Raw genomic sequence first — 17,002 nt, 5'->3', positions numbered from 1 at the left:
CATCAAAGCTTTTCCAGGGTAGGGAAAAAAATCCCTACAACATCTGTCCACCTTGCAGACCTGTACTACATGACACGGAAATCAAGACAGCTCTTCCAACACGCAGAGCATGCAAATCCTCTTTGTCTTGACCTTTGGAGAAGATGAAAGATGTGTGTGAGAGCTAGGTTTAACCATCCCCACAGACCCCTTCATCCATATTATCAATCTTTTGCACTATGAACATAATGTGATACAATATTGCATCCATGCGTTTATATTTCATAAAATGTCAGATGGATGTTTAGCTAGCCTTCTGACAGTTAGCAGTATTAGCACTGGAGTTAATTATTACAAAACTGCAAATAAATAAAACAGCAGTGTTGTCATGTAAAGGTCAGCCATCTTGCTCAAGGGAGGAAATCCACCAAATTGAATCTAGTAATCACTTTTAGAAGTGTTTGTGTGGACAGAGCTGCCACAGAATAATCCATGTTATAATCTCCATCAGTCGATATTACAACAGGACCGTTTTGGCTGAGCAGGTGAAAATGGAGGATTCGGAAATATGTTGGTGCTTTTTATGGCTTGTATAAAAACAAACAATAGCAATTACGTTGATTTTATGGGAGTAAAAACGTTGGTATCAGCAGTGAGAAAAACCTTGTATACAATTTGCTGACAAAACAATTGGGAAATTGTAGCTGATGTTGGGTTGGATACATTACATACAATTGTACAAATACCAAGAAGAATGGAAGGAGTAAAGAGAGGGAGAACCTGGAATGAAGATGATTTCTGAATGGCAATCATTCTAACCACTCTGCCATCATTTATATACCAACCTATCTTAATAGAACAAATTGTTCCTCAGACTTGATGAACATTTAACAGTAAAGCAAAAAAGAAATTAAGAAATTATATATACATATCACTACTTAAAATGTTATGTCAAATTTATATGTTAAATACTAAAGTGCTAATATTGTTTCTATTAGGTAGCTTAATTAGCTACATTGCATATTCAAATGACAATATTAAACATTTGATATAAACTTTCAGTGCAATCCCAAAACAGTTCCCAAAATAGTGCCCAAAACAGCCCCCTCGACCCGGTTTAAAGTCCCATGGACAGGTTTTTATATTTCTGTGGCATCCTTCCAGTGATGATGTCTGTTGTCCTCTGTTCCTATGATGTTTGCTCTATCATAAACTTACCCATGGAGCTTTAAACCGGGACGAGGGGGCTTTTTTAATCTCAGACACCTGGGATACTGTGCTGAAGAAGTCAGCTGACCGGACGTTTCACAGCAACATCACGTGACTACTCTGAGGAAAAGCAGGTATGAAAACAAACTAAACTTTTGTCTGAAAAAAAAAGGTATTAAAACTAGTGCCTAGATGTGTACACAGAGCTGCAGACTGACTTCGACTCTTCGAAGGATTATGTCTGGCCCCTGCAATAAGCCATCAATGCAAAGTCATGGAGCGTGAAACTACTACAGATTGCCAACTCAACACACAACCTGTCTATGGGCAATAGACAGTGTGCACCATAGTGCAGCAGTGGGTATTGCAGGTTACTTGAGTGCGATGTGATTGCGGTCTTCCACGGTGATGGGGCTGATAGACAGCGATTGAAAGAGATTGATGAGAAACATGGCAGTCATTTATAACACGAGTGTGTCTAGTGCATAATGACACGATGATGAAGAGATGAACAGATGACAGGGAAGATTCTTCAGGGCTGAGAGGATGAGAAGAAGACAGGCGGCAGACAACAACAACAGTGGGAGGTTAGCTCACGGCTCGATAGGTGCCGTGTTGTTTTGAGCAAGAGATGGGTAAAACTGTATTTTAGATCAGAAAACTGTATCTAGAGAGAGAAGGGATGACATACGTTGCCTAATGTTAAGCTTGTAATCAGTCCATTTACTAAAATTTAACATTTATTAGATTGCAATAACATCAATAAAATCTTACTCCAATAATTAGCTAAGAATTATCTGCTGCTAGCTAGACTACTGTTTTGTTTAATTTATCAGTTTAAGTCATTATTGGGCCCATACGCAATATTATATACACTTTTAAAATGTAAATTGGGGAAATTACATATTCTTTTGAATTGACTATAAATTATTATAGGGGTTGCCCTGTGCGACCTTCAGAACAATAGGGGAGCCGTGGTTCTTTAGACTTTGGAAACAGCTGAGTTAGATAGTCAACAATACAAATACACAGCATTTGCTAGCTAGCAACATCATTGTTAATTATTTGAATTAGACAAGACTTTTGCAATGCAGTCAGATTATAAGTTAATACCAGGAGTATATAACTACTGTATCTCTCCAGATAGTTCTGTGATATTTTAGTGCTATATTTGTAATGATTGCAGAATGTCTGACTCAGAAATGCATGAGACTAAAACAAAACTGTAAATAGCTATGGTGACTGTGGTGTTGTTAGCGTAGCCGTGTCTATATCTGAAGAGGTTTTAAATGTGATTTACCACTTTAATAACTGCAATTATTAGCAAGTGGCAACTTTCAACCTTACTCATAACTGCATGGAATATTATTTTAGATTACATTTTAAGAGGGAGGCTATCACTTTTCCAGAACATTATTTGCGTCATATACAATGATTGCACCTTGATTGCACCAGACTGACCAACAAGTACTACGAAAGCAAAATGTACAGTACAGTAGCTACTATAGTTGCTAAAAATATGAATGAATGTTTTACTTGAATGACTTCTGTTAATAAAACTGTATTTCCAGGTTCTGTAGGACATGTTCTCTTATATGCTTGACAATGGCAATGATTTGGACTTGAGCCAGTGTGGGACAAAATGACCAGGTGGGTCCACGGGTGAGAGCAGGTTGATGAAGGTGATATGGCGCGATGGTGGTTGGAAGTGGGTGACAGTACGTGGCGGTGAGATGGGCTCTATGGGTGCCAGATAAAAGGATGCCTCTTCTGCTGGGTCCCTGTCTGTACCTTGCGCTTGCGTTCAGCCCTCTCCCTGGACCTCCTCCTCCTCTCCCGGGCTTTTTCCAGCGCCTTCTGATCCGGTGTTGGATCCATCTCTAACCGGGCTTTCTTAATGTGAGCCGCAGCGTGCGCCATGGCTGCTATTCCTGTTACTTGTATCCCAGTTCTTCAAAATAAACAACTACCGCATTTCAAGGTTAAACTGAATGGAAGTTACTAGAGTCCTCTCCTCCACTCTGCTGTCTGGCCAACTGCATCCCAAGCACGCACGGATAGGAGAAGGCATACCCAGGCAGAGGTGGGAGCTTTCAGCCAATCGGAGGGGAGAGACGAGGAGGAAGCCACACCCCTTGTTTCCTGATGCAATGAGAATAAACCTGGTCTTTGATTTGTATTATGCACAAGAGGATTACGAAGAAAAAAAATAAGAGAGGAGGCATGGTATGACAGTCCCCGAGAGTCCTTCGTAAAAAAATCAGGCAAAAGGAAGGTGCCATTGTTCAGTAAGTGAGAGGGTGGAGGAGCACAAGGATGGTACAGTCCAAGAGCAGTTATTTTGGCTTGTAGTCATGGGTATAGTAAGAGAGCACATGTTTAAATAATGTTATTCTAAAACGATCTCAGAGGTATTATAGAAATCTTTGTAATATACTTAAAAAAAAAAACAACAGATTGCAAGGCTAATAGCATGGAATGAATGGTTTCAATATGAGCACTGTCCATGGTGCTGGAATTAACGTTGCAACTAGATAGATCTACATAGTAATTCTACTTGTAATAACAAAGTAAGTATTGCCAATTTTAATATAAAATAAAGTAATGAAAATGCATAGCCTATATTTGGTCAACAGTTAACATTATATTTTCCCAGCACAAATTGGGATAAAATGTTTAGAAACATCTATTTTAGCTCCAAATATGTGGGATCAATTTTATTCAAAAGTACAGTACACATGTTATGGAACTGGTTCTTAAGTGCAAAAATTAAATGACAAATATGTAAGTATTACATATAAACCAATGTAATAGGTCACCAACTTGTTTCACTAGCTATTTGTTTTGTATCTGTTTTATTACCATCTTCCTCATTAAAAGTAAAGTCATGTCCTCTCACTAGGCTTGGCCTTTCCTGCATCTATAAGAACATAAACTAAATATACACTGACAACATGCTAGGACTGCTTAACTATTGCCCAAATTAGCATTAAAATAACAACAGCAATGCATAGAATATTAATTATCTTGTCTTCTTAATAACCAAACTCTCCTTCAAGACTGTACAAAGACATCCACTGCAGTGCCAGCCTCACCCTTTTAGATTTCTGGTCCTATGGCGCCACCTTAAGACTGCATTGCACATTGAAATCACAGCACTAAGAATTTTGTTTAGCTTGTAATCTTTGACATTGTAAATATAAGTGAATATTGTTAGCTTGATTATTGCTATTATTAAGTAATAGCAATAATCAAGAAGAAGAAAATTTGAGAGAGAGGGTTTCCTAATCGGATGGTCTTACAGTGATTAACAGACCACCAGCTGCCTACTTGGACCGAATAGGCCATACATAGATATAGTGGCATCAAGAAGACACATACAATTTGACAGCATTGTTTTATAATATGAAAACTGATATAAAAAGTGGAAATAGTTTTTTTTTTACATATTATATCCAATGCAAATGGTAATCAGAACAAGAAAGTGCTTCAGACACAACAGACTGGGATAGGGCTAGCTGAAAGTACACTAGCGATGACCTTTGAACCCACGATTAAGATCTTGTTAGTGACTATAATAGGTTCACGTGGAGAGGAGACTGTCAACTGCCAGCCCAAACAAAACAACCAAGCAAATACTTTATTATTCCTTATAGAATAAAACTATACTCTCAAAATACTATGTTCCCAATAAAGACAAAAACACCAAGTGGGATACAACCATGATTACCTTCTGTCAATAAAAATAAATGAGAAAAATTGGATCTTTTATACACAAGTCTCTAGAAGTACTAAATCCTAAGGTAAACTATAGACATATACATCCATTACATATAACAGTAGTGCCCTCTAGTGGTCTTGAAAAGCAGCTGAACTTATCTGAGCAGACCATTGCATCATCAATCAGAGCAGCCATTCTCACAGAAATCCCAGTGTTGTCCAGGTGAAGACTTACCTAAAACAAGAAAAAATAAAATCTGTATTAGAATCTATAGAGATATTTATGAATATTTGAAAGCACATTTAATTATAAATGTTTTACTGTATTGGTCATATTATTATCATCAAATAAGAGCATGGAGCGAAATCGCCATATAAATAATTATGAATCATTTATAATGGTTCAGAATTAGAATGGCAATGATTAATCGACTAATAGTGACCAGTTGAAAATAAAAAAAATAATTGCAATTGTATTTTGATGATCATAATTATTATGTGGGCTATTAAGACGCTAAAACAGAGATATGACAAACACAATGGTAATATTCAATAAAAATGTCACAAAATAAGTATTTCTCATATTTGGTTTTGATTACATAACTCACACAGTTAACCAGCAAATATGTAAAGCGTTGTATTATTAAATAAAACTTTTCAGCTGATAATAAGCAAAATCATAGTTTTATAATAAAAACAAAACATTGATATATAGTATGCATTTATTTGTTACCTTAGCATAACCCTAGACTTGAGGGCACCAAGCTCACAGCCTAACACAGATAGACTGTGTACATAATTAGCCACATTTACCCTTGGGTATGCACCACCTTGGCACAAACATAGACAAAAAGACGGCAAAACCTGCACCATCACCACCATTGTATCCCTTGGAGCCCAATCGCTTTATCCTTGGGGCATATTCTGAGACACATAGGCCCCATTAACCTGGCCCCACCCCTGTGTTTTCTTGTTAATAGCCTGGAGTGAACCATGCTAACATACGCCTCACGTCCAACCATATCTGCTTCTATTGTCACTGTTAAGACCAATTTAAACCCAATATTTCACCCGTGACACACATCCTGGTGCATTCTAAACACTGGGGGTAGGGCGTCAACAGCCTGAGGAGAGGGGATCATTCATCTTTACCATGACAGGGTCGAGCGGAGTGGTATGGTTAAACGGGCTAGGCTAACCACATAGTCACAATATGAGACAATAAAGGGTTTATCTTCTAAGGCCCTCAGGGGACAAAATGTTAAGATCTGTCTGTCAGAAATGATGGTACTAGTGTAGTAACAATTCCCACTCATTTTGATGGTAGACAAAGGGGGTCTGTGTTGCAGCTGGCTTACATCATAACAATGACGACTTGGGATTACATGTAGATAATTATGGGAGTGTTTTTAGTGATGCCAAAGGGGTTAAGTGAGGTTAGCACATTTTAATGCATGCTAATTGCTGTGTAGAATTACCATGAGCTACATATTCCATAATGAACCTAATTTGGTAAATCAGAGATGCTAGCTGAAGCTACAAGAAAGTTAAATGCTTCAAAGACACAAATGCACTCTTTCCTTCTCCACCCATTCTTCATCCCAGCAGCAACATCATTAGCCGCTACACCTCTGAATCTCATCCTCTTCACCACAACCACTGTCTAGACCAGACTCCATCTGATAGGGAAAGTAGATAGTGGCAAATTCCTGGCATTGTTAAGTAGGGTAAGGTAAGGTACACTTTATTTTCCCAAATAGGGAAATTTGTCCTCTGCATTTCACCCATTTTTCAGCGACGCTGGGGCAACCTGTCAGGTGTAGCAGGCGCTATAGTGCAGAGTCCGAGGACACATCTCCAGATCTTGAGCTGGGCTTGGGCAAGACTGTTTTAGGTGAAGGATATTACTGTGCATGTTTTGGGTGTGGAGTACCCTGAGGAAACTCACTCAAACACAGGGAGAAATACGCAAACTCAACACAAAATGGCCTGAGCAGCCGGGGGTCAAACCTAGAACCTCCTTGCTGTGATTTAAAAGTGCTAGTCAGTGCTAGTCTGCTCAACCACTGTCAGTATTGTACACGATCATGCTTAAAGAAGCCAAGCCAAACAACACATATTAAGACAACAAACTGCTCCTTTAAATCTCCATCTACCAACTGTACAAATGGTTCACTTCAACATTATCCACTCTATTAACCAGAGCTGGTTCTCATAAAAATGGTCTCTCATCACATGTCTCCATGGCAACAGGGGTGCGGGGCAGTGTCCGTGGCGATGGTGAAGTTGAGGAAGGTGGTGTGTAAAGTGTCTCAGAGGAGCTGTACTGGAGAAGTATGTCTCTGGGGCTTCATCAACCAGAGCTGCTCTCACTAATGAACCAGCTCAGAGCAGGGCACCAATCACTCACACTCAAACACACAATATTCATACTACAGGCAATGTGGATGAGGTGTGTTTCCTAAGGACACAAAGAGCAGAAATCGAACCTCTGACAATCTGGTTGCTGATGACCGCCCTAAATACTTAACCACCGTACAAACAACAATGCATTTATTTCATTCTTGACAGTCCACCATTAAAGGCAGATAGTAAAATTGTAAAATAAAAAGAATAGGAAAAAGTACAGAGAAGAAAGCCATATATTAAGTTGACTGACAAGTTGCACACATTTCTGTAGCAACACTTGTTCATCAAAATTAAAAATGGCCAATCACACCAGCTTCCAAATATTATTATCCAAAGAATAAAAATTAGAATAGTATACAGTGAGAATAAGGGCAGCACTGTTGGCAACACAGTCTATTTATCTGGGGCTCTCCTCAACACAAATGAGCTGTCCCATAATACTCTGGAGCCATAATGAAATCATACTTCATCCTTACTCACAGTCACACAATCCCTGGCCCACTTTTGAACTCTATGCTAATTTCCTGTTATATGCTACATAATCTGATTGTGTATTATAATAATTACCAAGCTGTAATTTTGGTCTTATGATGACCCCCATGTTAAGTATAGGAGCTCTAGCCTGTGTCAGATTTTAATCCCAGGTGAAAAGACAGAGGGGAGTCCTAAGAGGGGGTATCTTCACAGTGAGCAATAGGAAAAGGAATTCAGTAAGGGCACTCTATTGAATTTAGTTTTATTCTGAGCTAATTTTAATATAGAAACTCACTGAGAGACTTCCCTCCTTATATAATGTGCAAACTGGCACGTTCGCCCACAGTTTAGCAAAGCAGATGGTCTTCTGCAACGTCAGCAAACAAGAGTGAGCTAAACCATGGCATCACCCACAGGATTACCAACCACCTTGATGCTTGTGTCCAAACTATATAGCATTTATCACCAATATCTGTAAGTAAATCATTTTAAAAGCTAACAGAGAAGCTAATGGTAATAGTTCAGTTGTCAATCACACTATTGGGACAAGTTGACAACTAAAGCAAGTCCAAAACAAATCCTTCAGCCACTATTTCGTACAGGCCCTCTGTAGAGCATCATTTATTATTATTCACCCATAAAACTTAACATTTGTGGTTCAATCTCATCACTACATTGTTGGTAAGGCACTTTGCCCAACTTGCTTCTGCATGAATGTGGTGGCAATTGAGAAGTTTACGACGAAAGCAAAGTCTATAAGTCCTGTAATGCTTGCTAGATAGGCTTTATGAGAAGCTAAATGTATATATATATATATATATATATATATATATATATATATATATATATATATATATATATATATATATATATATATATATATACATACACATATATATAGCTCATATTTAAGACTGTATTGCTCACTTTTGGCCCTCACAATCGCTTCCAATACATAAATCTACCACACCAGGTTACAAGTCAACTTTTCTTACCTGTCCTGTTGCTCCTACCACCATCCTAGCGCTCATGGGTGCCCTCACATCCACATTGATGCCCAAGGGTCAAATTTACATCCGATCCGGCGCTAACTCCCGTTGTGATATGTGCGTAGATGCCAATGCACGATTGTCCTGGGTTACTGCTCTAGGATTAACGTGCTGGAGGTATTAGCAAGCGCACAAACATGGGCGCTAAGGGCTGGCTGTTTTCTTAGAGAGGATTACCAGGACAAAATTAGAGGAGACTTTTCTACTGACCTACAATCAGATCGGAGACACAAGGACCAACAATGGACAGTAGACATGTGGCACGTGTAACTGAGGAGGAACCTTACAATTTCAATGTGATAAGGTAATTAGAAGCTAATGCTAAGAAGATGAGCGGTTGAGCTAACATTTTGCTAATTAAGAATAGTTTGAATGTTGCATGAATTTTTGCTTTTTAAATTTCATTACATTTAACTGTACTTTATTGTATTATAGTACGGAGCTTGTCATACTCTAGCTGGAGGAAGATTAATCATGTTCCAAAAAGATTTGCGTGTTTTATTGTAATTTGAGGTTACTGTAAAAAAATAAATTAAAAAAATCAACATTACAGGTTGTGATAGTTGAGCACACAATAGCTCTATATAATGCATGTTCACCTGATTTAAAATCATGTGTGGGCTACAATTTCTTGACCTTTCTACAAATGGCTGTGGCAACTCGAGATGTCAAAGCTCGACAAGGGTCAAAGGGGTCACAGCAAGAGCAGAAATGTCTATAATCTGGATTAATAAGGGTCAACAGGAGGTTAAGTCAAATCTTAAAATACAGTCTGAGATGTTGGGCAGATGTTGTTGGACAGTAGACTAGATTTGTACAGTAACCTACTGTATATGACATAGCACATGAGGTGTTGCAACTGTCTGTCAAAATGGCCAAAATGTCAGCACATGTTGCTATAGTTGAAGTAGTAGGCTAAACAAAACAAATAAACTGTAATAATATTATTCATGTTTTGTGCGAAGCATTGTGCATTATTGTGGTTAGATATTAAGTATAGATATTGAGTAGTTTACAGTAGCCACAAAATATCAATCTTGCATCATCATCGAATTACATAAGCGGCACCAACCTTTGCAACCCCAGACTACACATCAACCTTTTGCTGACTGCTCCTATATCTTCTGTATGAGGTGCAATTTAAAGGTGACATTCTAATCCTACACTGCTGCCCTGCCCTAACACATGACCTCCATGGGGTATTAAATAATGCATGCAGCCACCGGGGGGAGGCAGAGAGAGGGAAAAGCAGGGGGCTTACTGGGGGTGGGTGTGCAATTCTTCGCCACAGACTAGGCCAGTGGGGGTGGGGTCTCTCATTCAGATATTATAACTGAAAAGAATCACTTGCATTTCTGCAGCTACATTTTCTTACTAAGGGCAAAAACGATAGTAAAGTGTATAAACTACATTCTTTAACTGTAAATCTGTAAGTGCCGTATCGGTTTGAAGACTGATGTCATGCGAAGCTGAATAATCTTTATTTGATGTGACACCAGTTCAAAGGTCATCTGATAGAGATACAGGCGGGAGAATGACCCAAACATTGTCAGCCAATCAGAATGCATTCCTCTAGCCATCACCTGCCACCCCTTCTGAATTATGGTCGCAAGGTGTTGATTAAAATCTCAGAACACCTCTTCCTGTTTGAAATGTTATTAAGATAGAGACTGATTTATGAGCTATATATAATACAACACATTATAATCACAGCAGAAATAGCATGGACTTACAATTATATGTAAATGAGAGATGCCTTGCTAATGGTGAAACTGATGAATGTTGTGAAGTCATGACATACCAGAGGCATAGTTTGTTCTAAATACAAGGCAATACTCTGAAACAAGCACAGTGCATGTTATGTACAGCATTATTACATGTTGGATGAATTACCAAACTGGAGAAATAGAAAAAGATTCAAAATGACTTTCTATATATTAATACCAAATACTTCCCAATTACTGACATCACTATACTACAGTATACAACGTAATAGAAAAATGTAAGCCTATTTTGAGTTTAGCATACTATTCAGTGCCATGTGAATCAAAGCTTATGTGAAACTAAGGATTTTAGTTTTGAAAACAAATGTGCATATAAATTTGTTCTCTAAAACTGAAATTACAGTACACTGTAAAACAAAAAAATAAAAAATAAAAACCCAGTAACAGACCACAACGGAGCAGTTGTTAAGTGGCTAGACGGCAACATAAATCAAGATTATGTGGAAAATAAGACATGGCATCCATTGACCATCCATTGTTACCAATTAGATTAACAGTGACTCCTTTCTCCACAATTTTCTCCTCTGACCTTCTATTCAATTCAATAAAACTTTGTTTGAACATTGACTAACACAAAACAAAAGAGCTCCATAACTCAAAAGACAGCATGGTCCCTTGTTTTGCCGTTTTGCCGTTTTTCCGAGTCACTTCCGAGAATGTTGGAAGAGTGGAAGAGGTTTGGTATTGCGTAACAATATGATCTTTCAGTGCATGTGAATAGAGTGTCCTTTTAGCCCCACACACTGAATGCCCGGTGAGCTGTCCTCAGTGCAGACTTTCTCATCTATGAAGGCCTTGTCAGTGAAAATGTCCTTTAATTCTTCACCGACCAACCGCTTCCATTCAAACACATGCACAGGCTCTGGTATGTGAACTGGGTGCATGGCAATGTGGCCTAACACAAGAAAACAGACGTGATGTCAGTGACTTTTGATGGAGGTTTGACCATTTCAATGAACAATGAGTGCATTTCTTCAAGATGGCTCTTAAAATATGACATCTTTGATATTTTATGCCTATTTAAAAGACATGACAATGACATGACATTTAAGACATGGCATTTGTGCTAGTATAATGTGTTTTATGTATGTGGTGTGTATGTGTGTGTGTGTGTGTATATATATATATATATATATATATATATATATATATATATATATATATATATATATATATATATATATATATATATATATATATATATGGGTCATATGACAGAAAATAATGTATATACAAGAAAGCTGGAAAAAGTGGTATGTTGCCCCACCCAAACTCAAACTTCAATGCTTCTGATTTCATTACATAATATCTGTAGCTGTAGTCTACTAATGGCCACCACACATTGATTAATACAAGATTAAAAAAGAAATAATTATACTATGACCTAACTCAGCTGTTACCATGTGTTCTGTCCTTGTTTACTTTCTTATTCACCACGCTCTTTCTTTGCCTTAATCTTCTACTTAATCCCTTGCTCCCACTCTCACAACTCCATCCTCCTTTACTCCATCTGACTGCTGTTTTTCATTTTACTCCTCTATCTCCCCCTTTTCTCTCCCATCTGTGTGTCTGGAGGCATGAAGCCACCTCGTCTTAATGGAACTGCACTGGTTCGAATAATCCATTTAGTTCAGCTCTGAGAAGGGATCCATTCGGCGAGTCCCACCAGCATCACCTTTTGTTTACGCTAATCCCCCACCACGTGCCCCACATGCACCGCTGTCTATGGGCAATCACTTCGGGGTGTCACTTAGCCTTCACTTCAGATGAGTGTACTCAATGACAAGATGCCTGGTTGAATCTGTGTATTTCAACTTCACCTGCCAGTTTTAGATGCTCTGGAAAAACTTGTAAACACGAGTCTACACCACTTAACAAATAATGGAAAAGTGGACTCATTTAACTAACTCTTGGCTCCTAACTTTTATAATGCAACATCACCTAGTTTATTGCTTATAACAAGAAGTATAGAAGGGATTACACAGACTGGAGCAAATGTATGAATTAAAGAAGTACAAAGTCAGGCCTATGTTGTGGGTGGCATGCCAAAAAATGAGTCATGATTTTCTTGGAACCTGATTACCATTTTGATTATATCATGGTTCATGTACACTTAGCATTATATTGCCTTTAAGAGGTACATGAAGTCACCTGCTTGTTCTGAAACATCAGAGACCACTGAGACTGACCAGTAGTTGAAGTGGGAAAGTGTATGTGTTGGAGGTTTAGAGCTGCATTAAACAGACAACTGGTCAAATGCAATATGTCAGTGCCAAAAATATAGCAGTTTCGCTCAACCTTTCAACATAACAAAAACAATGACTGAAAAACGAAAATCTGGAAATTGCAATGGCTGAGAAAAAGACTGCTTACTGTTATATTTATGGACTTAGAAGTTATTGCGCAAAATGCACTCTGGTAATAAATACTAATAATTTCAAAACAATACAGCCAACGCTTTATGAGTCTATTATGCATTGATGATCATGTTCCAGAACCATCCAAAACATTTTACCACTTTAAGTGAAAAATCCATCTGTCTGCTTCCTCTTTGTATCAGGTATTTGCTTTCTACTTTCAATATGTGGACATTGTCTGGAGCAGCGGTGGTATTGGGTCTCGCATGAATTCCATCAAAATTGCAAGACAAAGCACTTCAGCTGTCAAAGAGGATATGAAAACTGTGCCTTGGGCTTAAGTCGAGCCTTTTGAACATTGATTCACCTGCCAAAAATCTTTAAATAGTCAGCAGCACCAGACAACCAGGAATCTATCAAATAAAAACTAAAACACAACGATTGCTTGAACCTCGGTCCAATTAAAAGAAAGTCTCTACCACAAAAGTATACCCCAGTGAGATGCAGGAAAGGTCAGTGTTGAATCAGGAAGTCGGAGGGATGCCTGGGGAGCAGCGGAGGTCAGGGTCTCAGAGAGAAAGTGTTTTGATGCTGGGTGGGGGGTCTCTGTGGTGAGGTTTTACAATAAGGCTGGGGTCAAGCACAGACATAGGCCAACAGAAGAGAACAGACAAGCTGGGGAGTAGGCGGGAGTGGGGCTATATTGAAGTGATGGTGAATGCCAATCACTGCTGACATTTAAGGAACTGTCAGTAATGTGTTCAGCCAGTAATGTGTTCAATTAAAGCCACAGTATGTAACTTTTCAGCCAATAAAAGTGCGTGTTTTTTTTTTCATTTTGGTTGCTTTTATTGCACTGAAAAACTTGCATCCTTACTGTTACTTGGCTGTTGCCGTTGTCTAGTATTATTCTAGAGTCTGAAAGCCTCTAGATCAGGGGTGTCAAACACATTTTCACCAAGGGCAAAATGGATGTTCTCAAAGGACTAAATGTAAAATAAAACTAACAAATTTTATAACTTGTTGATTAACTGTTTCTGTATTTATTACTTATTCAAGTTACAAATATTGCATATGCATTTGCCTAGATGTAAAAATATGGCTGTGTAACTGTGCATCTCCTGATAAACTGAGATTTTAAGACCATCATACCTTTTAATTTACTCTGTTGAGGGCCAAATGTGGCCCTCCACATTTGGCCTTGAGTTTGACACATGTGCTCTAGATCCTATCTTGAACTATGCTTTGATATTAACATGATTTGTCACCTCTGCAGTCAGACTCAAAAATTACTCAGAATGCCTTGGTTTTTGCATATGGCAGTCTGTTCACATACCATCTGTCCTCCTAGTAGAGATTGCAGGAGTCATGAAAGTTTAAAGTTCATTTGGTTTGAACATGGGAAACCACACTGCAGATTGTGTAGACTGACCCATCAATTTTAATATGCTAACAATGCAAGCTACATATGTTATTTACCATACCTCAAAAGGTCACAGATATAATCGGTAATACTTTTCTGCCCATTTAGCTATCTTGTATAGTAGAAATTTCAAACCTCGCTCTAAGCTGTACTGAATAAATAATGTCTACTGGCCTGCAAACAATACTGAGAGATTAATTCAAATGCACTTGTCATCATTTTGAGGGATGAAGGTCACATGATATGTTTTTTCAATAGGGCTGGACCAAGGACATGGCACCAATACAACTTGAAATTGTTTATTGGATTGTAGTGGACACAATATAAAAAAGAAAGACTATAAATTTCTGTTGGATAAAATTTGTTGGTTATGTTCTCAGAAAACTGCAATTTCTATGACAATTCTATAAAGGTTATTGACCTTGTCATAGAAATTGCAGGTGACGGACACGTGATGGTTAAAGCTATAAGTGAGAGATGAGTTATCACCTATATCAGAAAGATACACATTCAGCAAAAGTCAGACTATGAACAGTAGCACTAAAGGTTCAGGGAGAGGCAAGCGATATTAATCTCATGGAATTTGAGCAAATGGAAGACTTTTTCCCCACAAGATTCAAAAGCCCAACAAAGTTCAACAAGGTCCACATAGACGAATTTCTTTCCGTCCGCTTGCAAGAAAAATGAAATCTAATTCAAATATCACAAATATAACTCTATACAGACATTAAAGATTTAACTTAGCTAGCTAAAATGATCAAAACACAATGCCCAATGATTACCACCCACTAGCTAACATCATACGCAGGGTAATTCATAAAATTCCACATTTTTAAAGTCTATACACCTTTACCACACAGTTCTTATCTTTTCAGCACCCAAATTGCCTCGATTATGCAGCGGCCATCCTTTAAGCATGATTCAAACTTCTTCACACATCAGTACAGGAGGCCTCCCATACATATACATTATGTTAAAGGTGCACTGGGCAACTTTCCTTGTGTCCATGGAGATGTTACTTACTTTTCCATACATTTTTCACAATGTGACATTAAACATGGAGACAATCAAATGTCATCACCAGGTCAAGTTACAGGTCAGATCTTTTGAAAGGCAACCCTGCTCACAGTTTAAAGTTTAAAGTATTTTTGATTTTGAGCAATTAAAATTCTTGCATTCCTGTATTGAAAAAAATACAACATAGATCATTTTAATGTCTTACTGTAGAACACTCAAGTAATAACATCTCCATGCTGACAAGCGAGTGATGAAACGACCAAAAAACGTTATGCAGCATATCTTTGAATTATTAAAGACGCTAAACACAGAGACTTAGGTGTCTAAATGTAGTTGGAAATGCAAAAATGAGAGTAAAACCCAAATTCTATTCTCAGTATGTAAAAAAACCCAAAACATTATCTCTCAATGCGGAGTAGATGTACATACATTTGGCAGTCTTACATTCTATTGTCACAATGAATTGAGTGCAATACTGCAGTACGTAGTTGACCTGTTGACCCCAATCTGTCGAAGAAACTATTATCCAAAATGGTGTCAACTTTCCATTCCAGCTCCATTGGGAACATCACCTCTCACTTTCTCACTGACATGGCTTTCACCTCAACCTGAGCCAATAATGACCCTGCACTTGGACGCAAATAGGCCTGGATGTACAGCGACAACAGGTAGACCCTTTGTCAGAGTTGACTTTCATGGGAGATAATGCCTGAGAACAAAGCAGTGATTTGAAAGACTTTGAAAAAACTCAATAGAGACAAAACAAAAATAACAGAGTATTTTGGTTGTAGGATTCATTCATACTTTAAGTTCCTGTGTGTAAAAGTAGAAGTAGGCCACAGGTGCCATGGCAACAAGTAAAGGAGTGGGATGTGCAAAAAGCTAAAGAGGGCAAAACTGAGCAGAAACAGAGCTGGCAGTGTATTTATAGACAGGAGGAGGAAGGATTCAGGAACAATTGTAGAAACATACCTGAACAATAATACTTGTACCAAAGGGAAAGATGTGTAGATAAACCCTTTGTATAAGCTACTTTAAAATAGTACCAGCTAGCAGTAGGGCACACATTTGTTCTCTAGTGACAAGTTTGATTTCCACTATGCATCCTTCAGTTGTGCACTTGGGCAAGGCACTCCATGTATGTGTGACAATGAATTCTTCCTTGAGTGTCTAATAGAAGTAAGCACTTTATAAATGTGAATTTATTTATTTAGCATCATACTAAAACAATGAAATTATAGTATATTAGGGCAGCATTTCTAAATGGGGGTGATTGGAGAGGCTACAAAAAACAGATGCACACTATTATTAATGTTTCAGTCCTTGGTTTGTGGAGACATTAAAATATGTAATGTAAATAATAACAGTAGAATTACACAGTGCACCATTGTCTCGCCTTAACCCCAGACCAGAGCTCAAATGCCTTGTCTTCTCACATCCTCAGAATCTGCATTGATCTGAGTGCCATCCCTGCTCCCCAGACATTACTAATGGATAGATTCTCTCATCAATGAATAATGCCCTGCCCTCACAAGTGTCAGAGGAGAGGAGTCCACTCACACAGGGGCTGGATCTGTCTGT

The 17,002-nt window shown here is 38.2% G+C and overlaps 1 protein-coding gene across 1 annotated transcript in view; it reads right to left on the bottom strand.

The window, feature by feature from the left end:
• LOC117386071 (ankyrin-2-like) overlaps positions 1 to 17,002 on the bottom strand; it is a 100,383-nt gene that overhangs the window by 39,943 nt on the left and 43,438 nt on the right.

The sequence above is a fragment of the Periophthalmus magnuspinnatus genome, chromosome 18 (assembly GCF_009829125.3).
Source record: "Periophthalmus magnuspinnatus isolate fPerMag1 chromosome 18, fPerMag1.2.pri, whole genome shotgun sequence".
Lineage (NCBI taxonomy): Eukaryota > Metazoa > Chordata > Actinopteri > Gobiiformes > Gobiidae > Periophthalmus > Periophthalmus magnuspinnatus.
Note: the sequence above shows the minus strand (reverse complement) of the source record. Positions and strands in the feature narration are given on the sequence as shown.